Source organism: Oncorhynchus mykiss, chromosome 19 (genome assembly GCF_057628025.1).
Source record: "Oncorhynchus mykiss isolate SJ-2025 chromosome 19, ASM5762802v1, whole genome shotgun sequence".
Taxonomy (NCBI): Eukaryota; Metazoa; Chordata; class Actinopteri; order Salmoniformes; family Salmonidae; genus Oncorhynchus; species Oncorhynchus mykiss.
In genome coordinates, this window is record NC_143040.1 from 72208709 (window position 1) to 72214223 (window position 5515).

Below are 5515 nucleotides of genomic sequence, written 5' to 3' on the forward strand. Positions count from 1 at the left end.
TTGATCTGGTCTGACAGGGAAGGAGTGGGGGGGGGCTGGGCGTTCCTCATTGAGGACCATGTATGTTGCACTGATCTGGTCTGACAGGGAAGGAGTGGGGGGGGGGGGCTGGGCGTTCCTCATTGAGGACCATGTATGTTACATTGATCTGGTCTGACAGGGAAGGAGTGGGGGGGGGGCTGGGCGTTCCTCATTGAGGACCATGTATGTTACATTGATCTGGTCTGACAGGGAAGGAGTGGGGGGGGGCTGGGCGTTCCTCATTGAGGACCATGTATGTTGTATTGATCTGGTCTGACAGGGAAGGAGTGGGGGGGCTGGGCGTTCCTCATTGAGGACCATGTATGTTGCATTGATCTGGTCTGACAGGGAAGGAGTGGGGGGGGGCTGGGCGTTCCTCATTGAGGACCATGTATGTTCTATTGATCTGGTCTGACAGGGAAGGAGTGGGGGGGGGGCTGGGCGTTCCTCATTGAGGACCATGTATGTTCTATTGATCTGGTCTGACAGGGAAGGAGTGGGGGGGGCTGGGCGTTCCTCATTGAGGACCATGTATGTTACATTGATCTGGTCTGACAGGGAAGGAGTGGGGGGGGGGGGGCTGGGCGTTCCTCATTGAGGACCATGTATGTTGCATTGATCTGGTCTGACAGGGAAGGAGTGGGGGGGGGGGGCTGGGCGTTCCTCATTGAGGACCATGTATGTTACATTGATCTGGTCTGACAGGGAAGGAGTGGGGGGGGGGGCTGGGCGTTCCTCATTGAGGACCATGTATGTTGTATTGATCTGGTCTGACAGGGAAGGAGTGGGGGGGGGCTGGGCGTTCCTCATTGAGGACCATGTATGTTGCACTGATCTGGTCTGACAGGGAAGGAGTGGGGGGGGGGGGGCTGGGCGTTCCTCATTGAGGACCATGTATGTTGCATTGATCTGGTCTGACAGGGAAGGAGTGGGGGGGGGGGGGCTGGGCGTTCCTCATTGAGGACCATGTATGTTGCATTGATCTGGTCTGACAGGGAAGGAGTGGGGGGGGGGGGGCGTTCCTCATTGAAGACCATGTATGTTGCATTGATCTGGTCTGACAGGGAAGGAGTGGGGGGGGGGGCGTTCCTCATTGAAGACCATGTATGTTGCACTGATCTGGTCTGACAGGGAAGGAGTGGGGGGGGGGGGGGGGGGCTGGGCGTTCCTCATTGAGGACCATGTATGTTACATTGATCTGGTCTGACAGGGAAGGAGTGGGGGGGGGGGGCTGGGCGTTCCTCATTGAGGACCATGTATGTTACATTGATCTGATCTGATGGGGAAGGAGTGGGGGGGGGCTGGGCGTTCCTCATTGAGGACCATGTATGTTGCATTGATCTGGTCTGACAGGGAAGGAGTGGGGGGGGGGCTGGGCGTTCCTCATTGAGGACCATGTATGTTACATTGATCTGGTCTGACAGGGAAGGAGTGGGGGGGGGGGGGCTGGGCGTTCCTCATTGAGGACCATGTATGTTACATTGATCTGATCTGACAGGGAAGGAGTGGGGGGCTGGGCGTTCCTCATTGAAGACCATGTATGTTGCATTGATCTGGTCTGACAGGGAAGGAGTGGGGGGGGGCTGGGCGTTCCTCATTGAGGACCATGTATGTTACATTGATCTGATCTGACAGGGAAGGAGTGGGGGGCTGGGCGTTCCTCATTGAGGACCATGTATGTTGCATTGATCCGGTCTGACAGGGAAGGAGTGGGGGGGGGCTGGGCGTTCCTCATTGAGGACCATGTATGTTGCATTGATCTGGTCTGACAGGGAAGGAGTGGGGGGGGGCTGGGCGTTCCTCATTGAGGACCATGTATGTTACATTGATCCGGTCTGATGGGGAAGGAGTGGGGGGGGGGGGGGGGGGGGGGCTGGGCGTTCCTCATTGAGGACCATGTATGTTCTATTGATCTGGTCTGACAGGGAAGGAGTGGGGGGGGGCTGGGCGTTCCTCATTGAGGACCATGTATGTTCTATTGATCTGGTCTGACAGGGAAGGAGTGGGGGGGGGCTGGGCGTTCCTCATTGAGGACCATGTATGTTCTATTGATCTGGTCTGACAGGGAAGGAGTGGGGGGGGCTGGGCGTTCCTCATTGAGGACCATGTATGTTGCATTGATCTGGTCTGACAGGGAAGGAGTGGGGGGGGGGGGCTGGGCGTTCCTCATTGAGGACCATGTATGTTACATTGATCTGGTCTGACAGGGAAGGAGTGGGGGGGGGGGCTGGGCGTTCCTCATTGAGGACCATGTATGTTGCATTGATCTGGTCTGACAGGGAAGGAGTGGGGGGGGGGCTGGGCGTTCCTCATTGAGGACCATGTATGTTGCACTGATCTGGTCTGACAGGGAAGGAGTGGGGGGGGGGGGCTGGGCGTTCCTCATTGAGGACCATGTATGTTACATTGATCTGGTCTGACAGGGAAGGAGTGGGGGGGGGCTGGGCGTTCCTCATTGAGGACCATGTATGTTACATTGATCTGGTCTGACAGGGAAGGAGTGGGGGGGGGCTGGGCGTTCCTCATTGAGGACCATGTATGTTGTATTGATCTGGTCTGACAGGGAAGGAGTGGGGGGGCTGGGCGTTCCTCATTGAGGACCATGTATGTTGCATTGATCTGGTCTGACAGGGAAGGAGTGGGGGGGGGCTGGGCGTTCCTCATTGAGGACCATGTATGTTCTATTGATCTGGTCTGACAGGGAAGGAGTGGGGGGGGGCTGGGCGTTCCTCATTGAGGACCATGTATGTTCTATTGATCTGGTCTGACAGGGAAGGAGTGGGGGGGGCTGGGCGTTCCTCATTGAGGACCATGTATGTTACATTGATCTGGTCTGACAGGGAAGGAGTGGGGGGGGGGGGCTGGGCGTTCCTCATTGAGGACCATGTATGTTGCATTGATCTGGTCTGACAGGGAAGGAGTGGGGGGGGGGGGCTGGGCGTTCCTCATTGAGGACCATGTATGTTACATTGATCTGGTCTGACAGGGAAGGAGTGGGGGGGGGGGGCTGGGCGTTCCTCATTGAGGACCATGTATGTTGTATTGATCTGGTCTGACAGGGAAGGAGTGGGGGGGGGCTGGGCGTTCCTCATTGAGGACCATGTATGTTGCACTGATCTGGTCTGACAGGGAAGGAGTGGGGGGGGGGGGGCTGGGCGTTCCTCATTGAGGACCATGTATGTTACATTGATCTGGTCTGACAGGGAAGGAGTGGGGGGGGGCTGGGCGTTCCTCATTGAGGACCATGTATGTTACATTGATCTGGTCTGACAGGGAAGGAGTGGGGGGGGGCTGGGCGTTCCTCATTGAGGACCATGTATGTTGTATTGATCTGGTCTGACAGGGAAGGAGTGGGGGGGGGCTGGGCGTTCCTCATTGAGGACCATGTATGTTACATTGATCTGGTCTGACAGGGAAGGAGTGGGGGGGGGCTGGGCGTTCCTCATTGAGGACCATGTATGTTACATTGATCTGGTCTGACAGGGAAGGAGTGGGGGGGGCTGGGCGTTCCTCATTTAGGACCATGTATGTTGTATTGATCTGGTCTGACAGGGAAGGAGTGGGGGGGGGCTGGGCGTTCCTCATTGAGGACCATGTATGTTACATTGATCTGGTCTGACAGGGAAGGAGTGGGGGGGGCTGGGCGTTCCTCATTGAGGACCATGTATGTTGCACTGATCTGGTCTGACAGGGAAGGAGTGGGGGGGGCTGGGCGTTCCTCATTGAGGACCATGTATGTTACATTGATCTGGTCTGACAGGGAAGGAGTGGGGGGGGCTGGGCGTTCCTCATTGAAGACCATGTATGTTGCATTGATCTGGTCTGACAGGGAAGGAGTGGGGGGGGGGGGGCTGGGCGTTCCTCATTGAGGACCATGTATGTTGTATTGATCTGGTCTGACAGGGAAGGAGTGGGGGGGGGCTGGGCGTTCCTCATTGAGGACCATGTATGTTGCATTGATCTGGTCTGACAGGGAAGGAGTGGGGGGGGCTGGGCGTTCCTCATTGAGGACCATGTATGTTGTATTGATCTGGTCTGACAGGGAAGGAGTGGGGGGGCTGGGCGTTCCTCATTCAGCACCATGTATGTTGCACTGATCTGATCTGTAATAGACTGTGGCAGCATAGCGTATGGTTCAGCATCCCGGACATTATTGGAAAGTCATACAGGGGCAAGGACTCGGCGTTTCGGACCTCCCGAGTGTCTGCACTACAGGTGGAGGTGGGGGATATGCAATTGCAGATTAGGAGACAACAGCTGGCAATTCATTATGGTGTCCACCTACAGGGACATGGGGTGTCTCATCCTGCGAAAGGGATTTTACAGGCATGCTGGGAACATGAGCGAAGACAGAACACAAGCTTTGGGTAGGTGGGGTAATACACAGGTGAAGGAGATGGGACTGCGTGGAAGGGAGTTTTGTCCAACGGTAGCTATTCCTGTAAATCCACCATGGCTCCTCCCACCTCCAGTAGTTGATCTAGAAGTGTTGGAGAGACTAGGGAAAGATAGGGAGGGTGTTGATCCATCTGATTGGAGAGACTAGGGTAAGAGGGTGTTGATCCATCTGATTGGAGAGACTAGGGTAAGATAGGGAGGGTGTTGATCCATCTGATTGGAGAAACTAGGGTAAGATAGGGAGGGTGTTGATCCATCTGATTGGAGAGACTAGGGTAAGAGGGTGTTGATCCATCTGATTGGAGAGACTAGGGTAAGATAGGGAGGGTGTTGATCCATCTGATTGGAGAAACTAGGGTAAGATAGGGAGGGTGTTGATCCATCTGATTGGAGAAACTAGGGTAAGATAGGGAGGGTGTTGATCCATCTGATTGGAGAAACTAGGGTAAGATAGGGAGGGTGTTGATCCATCTGATTGGAGAAACTAGGGTAAGATTGGGAGGGTGTTGATCCATCTAATTTGTTTAAGAGACATCTGGATATTGTGTATCAGGATTTTGTGGCCATATACACAGATGGTTCAAGGAGATCCAAGGACAGGAAGTTCTGGGTCAACATTTGTAGTGCAGGAATCTGGGGTGGAAATCAGGAAATGTATTACAGATCGTCTGGCTGTATATAAGGCAGAGCTGATGGCCGTACTGTTGGCCTGGCAGTGGGTGGAGGAAGTCAAGCCACACAGAGGAGTTATTTTCTCTGATTCATGTGCAGTGTTGATGAGTCTGCTGTCCTTTAGGTCAATTAGCAGACAAGACCTGCTTTATGAGGTGCTACAACCCCATGGCAGGATTAGACAGATGGGTAAACAGATAACATTGACTTGGGTCCCAGCATATGTGGGGTTGGAGGGGAATGAGGCAGCTAATGTATGGGCTAAACAAGCACTTAGTAGTGGGGATGTTGATGTACTGGCTAAACAAGCACTTAGTAGTGGGGATGTTGATGTTGTAGTTTCAATGAGCAAGGCAGAGGCAAAAAGCCTGATATGGACAGTGATGGTGTAGAGATGACAGGAGCAGTTGACTAGAGATACTAA